Source organism: Olea europaea, chromosome 8, assembly GCF_002742605.1.
Source record: "Olea europaea var. sylvestris chromosome 8, O_europaea_v1, whole genome shotgun sequence".
Taxonomy (NCBI): Eukaryota; Viridiplantae; Streptophyta; class Magnoliopsida; order Lamiales; family Oleaceae; genus Olea; species Olea europaea.
In genome coordinates, this window is record NC_036244.1 from 7488851 (window position 1) to 7504132 (window position 15282).

A 15282-nucleotide genomic window follows, 5' to 3' on the forward strand; every position below is an offset into this window, starting at 1 on the left:
GAAGACGTAAATGTTTCAAATTATAAAATAAAATGTATATATTCCACTCATCACACGTCATAACTACTTATGTGTAATGGCACATCCAGCTATTTACCTCCCTCACAAAGCTCTAAAGGCGGGGCGGTGGAGACCCTTAAAGTTGAGATTCAACCTTTTTTTTTTTTTTTTTTACTTATGTGTAATGGATGACCAAAAAAAAAAAAAAAGGTTATTATATTATTTCTATAACGAATCAAAGTTCCAAGACTAATATGTATGGTTCAAAATCTATGAAAAATGAAATTGAATTCATCAATACTATTTTGAAGAATACGAGGAAATTACAGTGAAAGGACCTCATATTTTCGATTTTGCACTCTCCAATTTACTTGAAGGACCTTCCAATTCATGAGCATTAGATTGTATCATTGACGGTAAAGGTTTAACATGAAGATTATTTTGAAACGCTCTATCAGAACGAAAAGAATAAATTAACTGTTGCAAACGTCGTAAAATATCATTCAAGTACTTTATTAATCAAATTCAGATCTTGTAAAGAATGCGTAATGATTTATGCAACATGACAATTAGGTTCATTTATAACGCTACCAAGTACATGAACTGACCGTCGTCAATAAAATACATAGCATTGAAGGCTAATACTACCTTGATAATTTATGAAGAATAGTTTTGATTCTTCTTTCATGTTATTGATGTTGGAAGACTACTGACTTTCTCATCTGATCTTTGAAAGTTTGACAATAAACTAAGCTTCCGTTTGGCCCCCATTAATTTAAATTTCATTATATTTCATTTTTCTTTTTCCTATTTTCAATCATTCAATCTTTTATAAAATAATATTACACGTAAATCGAAAACTTTTACTCTTTTTTCAACCACTCATTTTTTAAAAAAACACTAGTCCTTCCATTTTCATATCCACAAAATGAGGGCCAAACGGGGCTAAGTAAATATGTATAAAGAATATAATGATGAGCTAATCATTACGTGGTGAATAATAATGCAACAAGAATATAGAAATAGATATTATATAGTGAGAACTCTTTATGGAATTGATAACATAATACCGAACAAATTATGAAATAAAAATGAAAAATGAAAATCAGCATAACAATTAAGAGGGTGATGAGAGCAGAAATTGTGTAAAAATTGAAGGCAATGGCGCTACCTATTTATAAACAAAATAAAAATTAAACTTGAATTTTCAGGCAATCGGAGCGACGACCTGAAATGGCTATTGCTGCTGAAATGGACAAACGCTAAAAATTGCTGCATTTGTTCAGGCTTAGGTGAGCTAATATGGAGAGCCAAGTGAAGCTTTGAGTGCTAATTGAGATTGTCCAGCTCGTTAGTGGGATGAGTCAAATCGATGAGCGACTGCCCATCTAATATTCCTAATGCTCGTCTATTTTGACACAATTAAATAAAAGTATTTGTTAATAAAAATAAAACGAAAAATGTTAGGCAAAAGAAAATTTATGTGGCATTTCATGATGGTAGAAGGACAAATGATCTAAAGTTGCTCGATTTATCTTTGAACTTAAACCAGTCTCGACCTCCTCCCTAATTTTGTTGCTATAATACCATAGTTGGTTCATTTTCTTTTTTTTTTTTAAAACCCTAGTTTTGTTTTTTTTTTTTTTTTTTTTTTTTTTTTTTTTTTATGACGGGAAACCCGCAGCCACTACCTTTTAGGTGCGCACTGGGTAAACCCTCAAACTGATACAATAAGTAAATCACACTAGATAAACTCGATGTGACAGTCGCGATCGATAAAGTGTTGGTAAGGGGAATCAAACTCGTGACTAAAGACCTCCGCGCTTACCTACCCTACCAATTCGACCACCCCATGAGAGCCAGCTGGTTCATTTTCTTCGTCTTATAGAAAGTAGTTATTTAATGTTACAATACTTGAAAGTTGAAATACTTCTTTTGTAGAAACAATTATAATCTAACCATAATCATCCTCAGTGTTCACGTTAAGTACTCCTTCAATAATCTCTTCATCAATAGATTATTTTATTATTATATTATTTTTACTAGGATATTTAATGTGCTCGACATCCATAAAACTTTTTAAATGTTGACTAAATATGATTTCAGATAACTTATCAATAAATTAATAATTAACAATTTATCGAGGTTTATGTTACATATCACTCTAATAACATGATAAAAATCAATTAGTTGTACTCATTGGAAGTGGGACAAGCTAACAATTTATTACTCTTAGATAAGTTATAAAAGATAAGGAGTGGATAATGGATTAATTATTTTAAAAACATGGACAATAATGCCATGCCATCAATTTGTAATTTTGTATTAAAAAAGTATATTTTTATTTGTATATAAAGAAACATTTGTCTATTAGTGAATTGAGTATTTATGTGAAGTACATGGTTGTGCCAGGCTTAAAGTTTCAACGTTGTTGGTATTTAAGACGACCCATGTTACTTTTGTTGCTTCATCAATTAAGAAGTTTCTCCCCTCAACAGTCACCAATTCTGACTATTTTTTATTGGAGAATTTAAGAAGGATTGGTTAGAATCAATTAATTTTAAATCATCTTCAAGAGTAAACAATAGAATAATATTATAAGTGCAACAATTTTGACATTATGATTGACAGTTCTCTCACAAACAAGAAGTGTAGCCCACAATTAAAATAATCGTGGACCCTACAATTGTGAGCAAGCTATCAAAAAAAGTATATAAGCATTAGTGTACACATTACTGGAGGAGGATATGACATGTTTGAATGTACCATTCACTCATTGATAAAATAAAATTGACATTTCTGATCGCTTGGAAGGGACAAAAGAAAGATCTTGTTGTTACTTCAACAATGTTTGATCTCTAGTGGACCTCTCAGTGAGATTCGAACTCAGAGCAAGTTTTGACCATCTATTAGAGAAAAAAGAAAGAACAGATCTTGTAGGATTATCAAGAAATTCTTCGATTTCTTCCGGAAGTACATGAGCTTCTCACGTTCCATGAATAGTCAGGACATTGAGGAATATCCAGAAAGGCATTTCAGGAAAGGGCTTATTTGACTTAANATTTTGTTAATTGATTTTTTGACCTTTAGAGATAAAGTGGGTCCTACCTGTGAGAGAAAAATTCAAAAATGACGGCCAGAATAATAAGATAACGGTCAAAAAATTGATGTTAATTGGATTAAAATCTCTACCAAACATGTTCTATCCAGTGAACAAATATCGTGCAAAGTGCAAGTGAGTAGGCATGGTCGAACGTTGAGAACTAGGTAATTGAATTTACTTGATTAGAAAACTTTAAAAAAGATGAGATCGGAGAAAGTCTAGTGGAATATATCAATAATTATATACAATCTTAAACATTCTTAGACGTTTTTATAGTGGTAATTTTTCTTTTAGTCTAAGCTGATTGCTCATGTTTGTCTAGCACCGTAACAGTAATCAATGAGTCAAGCAGTTAGGCCACAAAAAAATGAATTTGTCCATTGCCTATTGGTCAAATATTTTTATTTATAACCAACGCTGGCCTAGAAATTTTGTTAGCATGAGGCCAACTTTATATGAGGTTTTCAATTAAATGAGTGAAAACATAATTTTTTTTGTGTGTGTGTGTGGAAATTATAGATTCTAATAGATTAAAAATCATCATTTCATAAATAAGATGCAATGTTTAGTATTTCACAAATCAGAATTTTTTTTAATTAATTTATATATTTAAAAATTAATTAAACAATTTCAAACCCTAATTATATATATATATCAATTCCATCTCTCTCTCTCAATTCCCTCGACTCTCTCTCCCTCTCTATCATTAATTTCTCCCCAATCCCGTCGGAAGACAAGAAGGTGCCACCGGAGGACTCCCCGAGGGACACCGTGATGCCCCCTTGACGATCTGTGGTGCGTGGTGCGTTGATCTGCGGTATGGTGGTGCGCCGATCTGTGGTGCTTGGTCTGCAACGGTGTGTGCGATGGTGATTTGTGTGTGCGGATCTATGCGGTGTTGATTTGTGTGGTGTGTTGCGATGATGCGAATGGCGATGGTGGAGGTGGGGTTGGTTCTTCCTCCAATCTGCTGAGTCGGAGTTTCTGGGTATGAGGGTGGTGGTGCAGGTAGGTGGATGGTGGGGTACAATGGAGATGTTTGGAGTTTTGGGTTGGCTCCTTCCTTCAATCTACTTGATCAAGGTTTTGGGATGTGCGGTGGTGGTTGTGGTGGTGGGATGCGTTATCAAGTGGCTGTACTGGTGAAACGAGAGGTGAATTGGTGCTCTGGTTGGAATAGATCTACTGGTTCAGCTGAGGTTCGTGGCGTTGATGTTGATGGTGGTGGCGTTTGGGGTTGGTGGTGATGCGGGTGGCGTTTGGGGTTGGTGTGATGCTGATTACTGCAATTGCAAACCGGCGACAGTTTTGTATTGTTTTGCAGTGGTTTGTGATGGTGGTCGTGGTGGTGAATTGCGATTGTTGTGGTGGTCATGACGATTTGATTGATTTTGTGACAAATAATTGGACCCGTGACTTGAAAATTGTGATTGTGACTCCCAATTGTAACTCACAATTTGGGAGTCACAATTGATCGTGGCGGTGGTCGTGACGATTTAGTTGATTTGTGACTCACAATTGGATATGTAACCTGAAAATTGTAACCGTGACTCACAATTGGACACGTGACCTGAAAATTGTGACTGTGAATCGTAAGTGTTGGTGGTGGTCACAAATTATTTGGTTGACTGTGACCATTAAATTGGTTAATTTGTGACCAATAAATAATATGTGACCAATGAAAAATATAAATTGTGATAAAAAAAAATAATGTGTGACCTAAAAAATTGTTAATCCGTGACCGATAATTTGATAATTTGTGACTGTATAATAAGATATGACTTATAATATTTGTAATCTGTGACCAATAAATAAATCGTGACTTATAAATTTTTCGGTTTGTGACCAATGAACAAACCGTGACCTATAAAATTTTTAAATTGTGATCGTAAAATAATTTGTGACATAAAATTTTTGATTTGTGACCAAAAAATAATAAGTGGCAAATTAAATCGTCAATTTGTGGCCAAATTATATAAATTTGTGATTTAAATATATTTAATTACTAAAATAATTAAACAATTAATTAAATTATGAATAAATTTTTAATAAAAATTTGTTTTTGAAATGTAGCATAATTAATCTTTCACTTATGAAATTTTCCCTTTTTATTTTCACATATTAGTTCGGTTTAATTTTTTTCTTTTTCTAATCTGATCCTGAATTCTTCCCGGTAATCGACCAGTGACGAATTTAGGTGGGACTGGGTTGGGTTTTAATCTAGAACCCTCCTAGCCCATTTCAATTTTCTATGTGTAAGTTTATTTTTTTACTCTTTTTTATGTGTAAATCTTTTTTTACATATTATCTTGACGTAAATTTTTTTTAGATTCACCAATATAATCAAGTTGCTACTTCTCTGGGTCATTTAACTTGATTATAAGCTTATTTCTTATTAAGTTATATTATTATTTTCGTTTATAAATAGTACTATACTTTTAGAAGCATTAATTTGGATATTACATCAATAAAAGGTTGCTGTTCCCCGATCCAATCGAGTCTCCAAATAAAGTAAGTGCTTTCATGAAAAGGGCATAAACTACATCATTTACCTCTCGTCTAACAAAATGGAATAATGCTATTTGCAGTACCTTACTACCGCAGTCGTCATGCATGGCATACATGTTACAACTATACCACATTAATGTATCAAATTTCTAATCGCCACATATATGTTACATAGGACGATTATTACAATGAGTAACTGCAAATGACATTACTCAATAAAATGACAAACTAAAGAAGGAAAACTAAAAGTAAAATCGAGTTAATATTTAAATTTTTTTAATCAGAAATGTAAAAATAATTGATATTTAATTAGAGATGTAAAAATAATTCATATTTTAATTAAAAATGTAAAAATAACTTAAATATACCTAATATTGTGTACATTTTTGGCCCATGGACATCCACACAGAGCACAAACTCCAAGTTTGTTTATTGGGCCAAACGGCCTAAATAGAGTGGGCCCAATGGCTATGTTTTGCACAATAAAATAGCAAAACACAAGCCCTCAAACTGCGGAATACTGTGGGACAACCTTATTTTTGTGATGGGACACTTCACTTTGACAAAGAATAGGAAATATGGGACAAATATTTACTTGCAGCTTTACACATAGAAAATATAGAAAATTATAAATTTCCCTAAAAGGTGCTTCACCTTTGTTTGACTACATTTAAAATAATATAGTAGAGGGTGAATATCACAAAACGTTTTTGCATTTCAATGTCATTGTGAAAAATATTCTTATTTTATTTTTTGTATTTTCGCCATTATTTGCACATATAAATGTATATTCAGAACCTTGAATCTATAAAACTTGAATTCCAATTTACAGCCTATTAGTAACTTCTGAAATAATGACTAATTTGTAATTTTTTGAAAATTTGGGACTACATTTACAATTAGTTCTTTATTTTTTCATTTCATTTCTTTTTGTTTTGTTTGAATAAGAGAGTAAAATTGTCAAAAATGGATGAAAATGACCTTCTACGAATAAAACGTGAAAATATAGGGAAAAATGTTAAAAAATGAAAGGTATAGACATTTTATACAATGACATTGAAAAGTAAGAATGTTTTGTGTTATTTACCCTATAATATATTTCTCATAATTATTTTTAACTACAAATTCATATAATAAAATATTTCATACGTAAACCAAAAACTTTTTTCCACTTTTAATTACATATTCTCCAAAAAAATACTATTGAAAATATCATTTTTACACAATAACGATCATCAAATAGGGGTGAAATATTATTTGAATCATAACCCTGAGTAGAGAAAAAAGAAAAGAAAAGAAAAAGGGATTTTTGTTGATCACTTAAATATCAAATTTCAATATTTATTTGGATATCAATGAGAGTTATAATCTACGTTAGCAACATAAAATATTGGTTAACATTGTCTCTTGATTGTATGATGAAGGACAAAATTCTTAGTTGTATTTGTTTTAAACTACATCGATCAATCAGTAAATAAAAATTTAACAAAATTTTTAAGTTTTACGATTCTATTTCAAAGAAAGACTAATGCCAAAATACTATAATATAAATTGGAGACGTAAAACTATCAATGTGGATTTGGACAATACGGCAATAAAATTCGAGCTTCTTCCTTATAGGTCCAAACACTTTTACAAACCTAGCATAAAACTATATATATCTAAACCTTGAATTTGCCACTACTATGAATCTAAAGTTTCTCTTAATTTAAAAAACATCTAAGTAGAAAACATCAAATTGATGAAGCTTTTTATGCCAAAACATGGTTGATATTTTGATAGTGGATAACACCACTCCGGAATTTCTTGCTTATCCCTCCACTTCTTGCAATGTAACTAGACAATTGGAACAAAGAATATGCATGTCATTGTCACACCCCCCAACCCACATATTTATTTGTATTTTTCTCCCAAAGTAGTTTTGATTTTCCCAAGGCAGTCCAATATTGATAGTAAATCCCACTACACATAAATATGTAGTGAGAAAGGTGCATAGGCAGATAATGATGAATTTCCTCGTGCACCCTTTAGGGTAACATGTCCTTGATTTGAATAGCCTAAATCAAGGAGCTTTCTTTCTATTAGGTTTTGAACTTGGTTGCCAATTATATATCCCAACCATACTTCTATTTAGAGGTGTCAAATTAGATTATCAGTTTAAACTCGTTAAATCCGTTTGATATGAATTTAAAGTGGTAATTGATTTACAGTTTAGTTTCATCTACGTTGAGAGGGTGTTTGGTAGGAATTAAAACAGAAATTTTTTAGTAGATTGTGGTAGAAGTTTTTAAAATATGTGATCGAAAAATTGTGGGACCATGAAAGATGTGGTTAATATTGATTGTTTGACTTTAACTTAGATTAAAATTGAATTTTAATCTGTACCAAATGGGCCTACAATGAAATCTTGATCTATACATGACTATATTATAATCATTTTTAGCTTGTTAAGTAAATTTTGACTTGTTAAGCTTGGTTATCAGCCCATCTGTACTCTCTATAGTTTGTAGTTCTTGGAAAAATAAGTACACCTTTTATTTTTGTGAATATCATTTAGAAGGTAACGTGATATTATAAATAATATGAAGACGTGTGACATTTTAGATAAGTTTATGATATGAAGAGAGTATGTGACTTTTGATTAAAAACTAGTCCGCGTCTCGTGCGTTGCACGAATTTTGTATTTATTTTGGTTTTATTAGCGTAAAATTTATAGATTGTACAAAAAGTATTTGGAAATAAGAAATGTTTGTTTGATTCTCATCTTTTGGTCGACTGTATATTTTATATCACAATAATTTATTTTTATTCTTATAAATAAGTATAGTGAATGTTGTGATTGTATATATTTCAACGATAATTTATTTTTAATTATTTATTATATTTTTTGTTTAATATAGATGAAGCTATTTTTTTATCTGATATTACAAATAAGTTGTAAATTGAATTTTGCAAAATACTTTTCTTTAGCAATTTCGATTCAAGAGGGTATACTTGTAGTTCAAAAGTAACCCATACAGTTGTAAATTGAAAGAGAATATCCACACACACAAACACTTAAATAACAAACTCAGGTTCGCACGTAAAAATAACTTGAAGTGACACTTACTGGATGACTAACTCCCTTGTTGGCGTAAAAATTAGATCCCTAATAGTAGGCCTATTCTTCAGACGATACAACAGTCACTCCGAGATTGGTAGGGCAAAAGAATTTTTAAAAAAAATTTAAATAAATTTTATTTGAAAGAGAAAAGAATTAAAAAGAAATTTAAATAAATTGTTAAAAAAATCAATTATTTATAAAGTAAAATTTTCAATTTTAATTAAATAATATTTATATATTCTTCATTTAATTTTCATAACTNTTTTCTCAAGCGACATACCTGACATTCCTTATCCTCAACTTTGTAGCCCTCAGGTTGATGCATATAGATCTCCTCATCCAAGTTCCCATGCAAGAAGGCGGTTTTGACATCAAGTTGTTCCAGCTCAAGATCATGATGAGCAACAATACTCAATAGCACCCGAATGGAAGTGTGCTTGACCACCGGAGAAAAGATCTCATTATAGTCAACTCCCTCTCTTTGTGCAAATCCCTTAACCACTAACCTTGCTTTGAATCTTGTACCACCGAGCTCGGTAGGATCCTCCTTCTTTTTATACAACCACTTGCAACCAATAGCTTTCTTACCTATAGGCAATGGGACAACCTCCCATGTTTGGTTCTTGTGAAGTGATTCCATCTCTTCTTCCATTGCCGCCAACCAACTCTCACTATTGTTGTTTAAAATAGCTTCCTTGAAAGTGGTAGGCTCATCATCCTCCACCGAGAGTGCATACTCAACCAAATTTGTCTGCCCATAGTGCCTCAAAGGCTCGTCTGACCCCAACTTTAGGACTTGCTTGTAAGTACGGCATGGCCTAGAGGAAGCCAAGTTATCTGCAAGCTGCTGTTGTTGCTGTGCCTGTACATTCTGGTGTTGAATCGCCTTTTGTTCAAGCCCATCATCACTCTCATCTTGAGTGTCTATTTGATGCTTCTCTTGAACATGCCTAGAATCAGGTTGATGTCTAGGTTCTATGTCAACAACTTGAGACATTGTAGTCTCAACATCATCACCACCGGGCACTGTAGCTTTCAACGAAGCTACCATGGAGTTCTCATCAAAAGTAACATCTCTGCTGATTATGAACTTAGAATCCTCTACACACCAAAGGCGATAGCCTTTAACACCTGCCACATACCCCAAGAATATAGCCTTCTTGGCCATCGCATCGAACTTTCCCTCGTTGACATGATAGTAGGCTGTGCATCCGAATGTTCTGAGTTTCTCATAATCTGCATGTTCTCCTGTCAATACCCTATAAGGTACATCTCCATCTAACCTTGAATGTGGAGACCGATTCACAATGTAGCAAGCATTTGCAACCGACTCTGCCCACCATTCTCTGCCTAAACCAGCATAGGATCGCATACACATCGATTTCTCTCGAAATGTGCGATTCAGTCTTTCCGCGACACTATTCTGTTGCGGTTTATTTCTTACTGTCCAGTGTCTCACAATGACTTCCTTATCACAGAACTCCTTGAAAGCACCATCTGTATATTCAGTACCGTTATCAGATCGCAGTGTCTTCAATTTCTTTACTGTTCTATTTTCAACCATTGCTTTCCACTTCTTGAAAGTGTCGAATACCTCATTCTTATGCTTCAAAAAATAAATCCAAGCATATCTAGAATAATCATCAACAAATGTAACAAAATACCTGGAGCCGCCTTTGGAAGTGACAGAAGCCGGACCCCATACATCCGTGTGCACATAGTCTAGAATGCCTCTGCTTCTATGTTTGCTTGGCTGGAACTGAACTCGGTGTGCTTTACCGTATACGCAATGCTCGCAAAAATCCATGCAAGGCTTCTTCAAGTTCTTTAGCAAACCTTTCTTGACTAGCAAATCTAGCCCCTTTTCAGACATATGCCCAAGCCTTCTATGCCATAGCCGAGTACACTCACATGGGTCTCCACCACTTCCACTTGTTCTAACTGCTACATCTTCAGTAATTGTAGTACCCTGAAGAGTATAGAGATTGCCTTCACGAATACCCTTCATCACAATCAAAGAACCACGAACAACCTTCTTTACTCCATTCCATGTTACAATCTTGCAACCACCGGAGTCTAAGGCACCAACAGAGATAATGTTCTTTCGCAAATCAGGAACATGTCTAACATCCATCAATGTTCTAACCACTCCATCATGCATCTTGATTCTAATTGAACCGAGCCTCATAGTTTTACAAGAATGGTTATTACCCATCAACACGGTTCCACCATCAGTGCTTCTATAGGTAGTAAATCACTTCCTATTTGGACACATATGGTAAGAGCATCCAGAGTCAAGAATCCACTTACCGGAGGTTTCTTCATCACAAAAGATGGTGTAGCACTCATCGCTTTCCCCTCCTTCCGAGGCATAGCTTACCTCTTGCTTGACTTGCACCTTCCCATTATTGTTGTTCTTATTGTTCTTCTTCCAACCCTTTTTGTTAGAAGAATTCGCCTTGAAATGCCCAAGCTCGCCGCATTTGAAACAAGACCTTTCTGCAAGAGGTCTAGAACTTGATCTAGATTTTTCTCCCTTACCCTTTGGTCGCACATTGCTTCTACCCCTTACAAATAATCCTTGAGCTTGCTCCTTGTTACCAATGGTAGACATGCCACTAGTTGCAATCTTTCGAAGATCATCCGCTAGAAGTGACGTTCTAGTGTCCTCCATCACAAGTTTATCACCCACAAGCATCAATGTTTGTACTAGGTTCTCGTAAGACTTTGGCAATGAAAGAAGTAGTAGAAGTGCTTGATCCTCATCATCTACATCCACATCAATGTCCTTCAAGTCCGATATGATCCTATCAAACTTGTTGACGTACTCCCAGATTGGTGTACCTTCATCCATCTTGCAAGTATACAATTTGGACTTCAAATAGATCCGATTTGTTAGAGTCTTCGTCATGAAGTTCGCCTCCAACTTTGTCCATACCTCCGCCGCCGTTACCTCACTATCAACCAAGAAAGCAACATCTCTTTCAAGGCAAAGAATGATAGACGCTCATGCCTCAAGATCTAGCTCTTCCCAATCCTCGTCCGACATATCAACGTGCTTCTTCTCCTTTCCTGCCAATGTCATGTGCAACTTTTGAGAAATCAACAAATTTTTCAGTTGCATTCTCCAATATGAAAAATCATTCTTCCCATTGAATTTCTCTATCTCATACTTCCCAATCTTCACCATTCCTCTAGTAGACATGATTTATCTACTTGTTTACCGAAAATAAATCACCAAAGTTCACTTGGGAATTTTCACAAACACCTTGTGCACAACAAAGTTCAAGCAACTCACCACAAAATCGAAGCTTAACCACCTTGATTTAGGAAGAAGCTCTAATACCAAATTGTTGGGAAAAGACCTCCCAAAGATTGCCCAAAGATCAAACAAAGTTGACAATGTGAAAATTTCCAAACCACTTCAAGAACAAGAAAATGAAGAAGAAATGATTTCAATGGAATATATGAAGATCAATGTATTTGGATTATTTGAATAAGCCTCAAGTTAATCCCCAAGAAAGAAAATAACTTTGAATTTATACCCAAGATGAACAACTTTCAATCTTGTAAAATTCTCTCCAAGTTTTCTCTCAAGTTTCTCTCTAAAATCGGGCTCAAGGGTTTATCTTAATGAAGGAAGGGAAAAATGGCAATATAAATACCTATAGGGGCGCCTAGGCGCCCAGTTTCTGCTGAATTCTGCACTCGGGGCGCCTAGGCGCTGCTTGCTTCTTCTCAGCTTCTCTTCTTCTCATAGCATTTTTCGGGTTCATGAACCTGATTCTAAAGCTTTTATCAGAATGGTAAGAAACAAATTCGAAGGTCGGTGGTGATAACGAACTGAGCCAAATGTTGAACTTACCAACCTCTAGTTGGTCAAATCATTTCATTTTTTTATCGAAATACAAGTACCATCAGTTTGTACCTCTCTATATAAGAATCCAACTTGTAATGTCATACAACAGTCGGAGGCACTTAATCACATGGATAATATAAATGCAATAACTGTTTAAAAACACAATAAATAATATTCATTCAATAATATTTAAAGTGTCTAACCGTTAAAGTAAGGTCTAATACTTTTGGGCACATATCCAACAGCAATAGATAGAGATTCTTGAATAATGTCAACACTCGAGGTCTTTGGAGGAAAGTAATTTTCAAAATATATATATAGTGTTGTGATATGAATACCACTCTAGTGAAGAGTTGTAGGCATCTATAACGTGTAGTAGTAATTTTATTACAATTTCCCTGTTTGAGATTTAAGGTTTACAATTAACCGGACCCTAAATACCTTTTCCTTCTTCAACAATATATGTTATCGAGCCCAGTTCATGAAATCAAAGAATATGTTTCTCTTGTGGGAACTAATTTATTAATAATGTCATCTTCTTCATGTGACCAAGGAGGCATCTGTCATAGCTTTTAAAGAATTTTAATCATATGTAATTTGTATCTCACAATTACAATTTTTTGTGATTAACAAATTACGAAAATTTGTATGGACTCTATTATTTAATTTAATTGAATATTAATTAAATAATAGATCTGTCAAAAAATTGCATTGCTTATATATTAAAAGTGCTTATGTCCAAAGTTGATTGGACCTATGATATAACACTTACAGAGGCATCGTTCATGGCTTTACAAGAATTTTAGGGAACATTTTAGGCTAAGGTTGTGCTACTCTCTAATTCTTATATACTCGACATAATATCCAGTCTCCCTGTCGATCATAATAAATCAATATTAGAACGCTAGTAAATGCAATGTTGGGCATGGTTAGAATATAATGGATAAATTTATCTGTTCGTATCATGCATATGCATACAAAATAAATTCCATTTGAAATCATATACTTTAAAAATTGGTACTCGTTATGAAGAAATGTTCGTAGTTATTAAACTAGTTAGTGAACATAGTATTCAAATCACATAGCAAGAACACAAAAGAGTGGATGATATAGTAAGAGTTAAAAACAATTGTTGCCCTTTTTTCTATAAAAAAATATTTTCCTACTTTTGTTTACGTGATTATATTTTCCTTAAAATCAAAGAAATTATTTTCTTTACAGAGAGTATGATTTTATTTTTCAAGTAATTCATTCTTTCTTGTAATTCATTCTTTCTTCCTCTCTCTCATCTATCCACTAATAAAAAAGGACAAGTATAATATTTTCTAAATTAAAAATTAAATAAATCAAACATATTTAATCGACATTTTTCGGGCAAATAAATTCTAGGCAATTGAATTATCTAGAATTTATTTTCTATCCATACAAATTCCATACTTGCAATCAAAAGCACCTTTAATGTTTTTGGAGGCACCAAGAACTTGAGGGTTCTCGAGGTTAAATTCATCCATGGTCCAACCTGTTTTAATATCAAGAGCATTATTTATATAGAAAAATGATGTCCTTAGCTACTTCATGTTTTGTAAGACGCCAATGTACATTATGCCAATCATTGTATCCGTCGTTACCCAATTGACCAGTATTTTTCATAGTTTTTCTGTCTTAAACAATTTGTAACAAAAACAAAAGATCTTATCCAAAGAAATTGAATACACTAGCCATCTTCTATCAGTTGTCTGTCCATTAGCCGCTTATATTGTGATGATTTTAGAATATCTACCTTGACTATTTTTGAGGAACAAGATGTCATCAACTCTTTTTATACCCATTTCAACTAAAAAGTCCCTCATCTTTTGATTAATATGAATGTCCTTCCAATTTTCAGGATTATCTAAATTCAAAGAACAAAAATTATGTTGATTTAAATTTTCATGTTGAACACTATTTTCATCATTTCGTTTTGATTCATTCATATTGATAGGTTCAATCATTTTCTCGTTCTCTTTCAGTTCATCCATGATTAGTGTCTAAAAGTGCTTCAAAGATATATCATTTAGAAGGCATTTTACATTCACTTTGTTTAAAAACGCTAATGTTAGTCTCTAATTCCAATTCTCATGCCGTAAATTCAATTTCCATAAATACAAGGTTAAAAATGCAATTAATTGAAATACGTATTTACATACATGGTGGCATGAGTATTATACATTTGAAATAGTATCTATTTGATGTATTTCACTTGTATTTCCAAATTAGAACAAGTGGAGCAAGTGGAGGAAAATAATGTTGAAAAGTCAAAAATAGTGACTGCCTCAAGCAAGAAGCAGCTGTTGGTAAAATAATCGTAACTTGAGTTTCAGACATAGGATCGAGATGATTCAAGTTGGGCTGGAAATACAAGGCACGTTTCTACAACTTTCATTTTTTGGAAGAAGTCAAATTCGTATCACAAAGCAGCCAAAATTACCGTGCAAAGTCCAGCTTGTTACCTGCCCGATACAGCTTTACCTGTGAAGCAGCACTTATTGTTTTTAGCATATCTGGAGTTATATAGATCCAATGAACCTGATATTTAAACCAATGGAAAGCTAACTCAGGTGGTAATAATTTATCTGTTGATCATAATTCCAAATTCGCTGCACAATATATCTGAAAATTGGCATCAAGTTGCATGTTCCAGCTGTCTTGAAGCTGGACAGAAACAAGTTG